Genomic DNA, 284 nt, shown 5'->3' on the forward strand with positions numbered 1-284 from the left:
TCACCTCGCCCACGGACGCCATCACCGACGAGGGTAAGGACTCCGTCTCCTCTCGTGTGGGCAGTACTCCAGACGGCGGTACCAGCGGAGATCAATGGAGTAGCTTTCTCCAGATGGGAGCTACGTCGGATCTGGCTTCCACAACAGTCTCTAACACGCCCACCGGCGATTACCCTAGCTCGAAGCGACCCACGGGGCAGTAGGCGCCTGTCCCCACGATACACTCGGGAACGCGTGCACGAGGAAAAAGAGAATCGGGAGCCAAACCAGGGCGATTCCCGACA

Source organism: Odontomachus brunneus, unplaced genomic scaffold (assembly GCF_010583005.1).
Source record: "Odontomachus brunneus isolate Ranch 3 - 2012 unplaced genomic scaffold, Obru_v1 Obru_scaffold_210, whole genome shotgun sequence".
NCBI lineage: Eukaryota > Metazoa > Arthropoda > Insecta > Hymenoptera > Formicidae > Odontomachus > Odontomachus brunneus.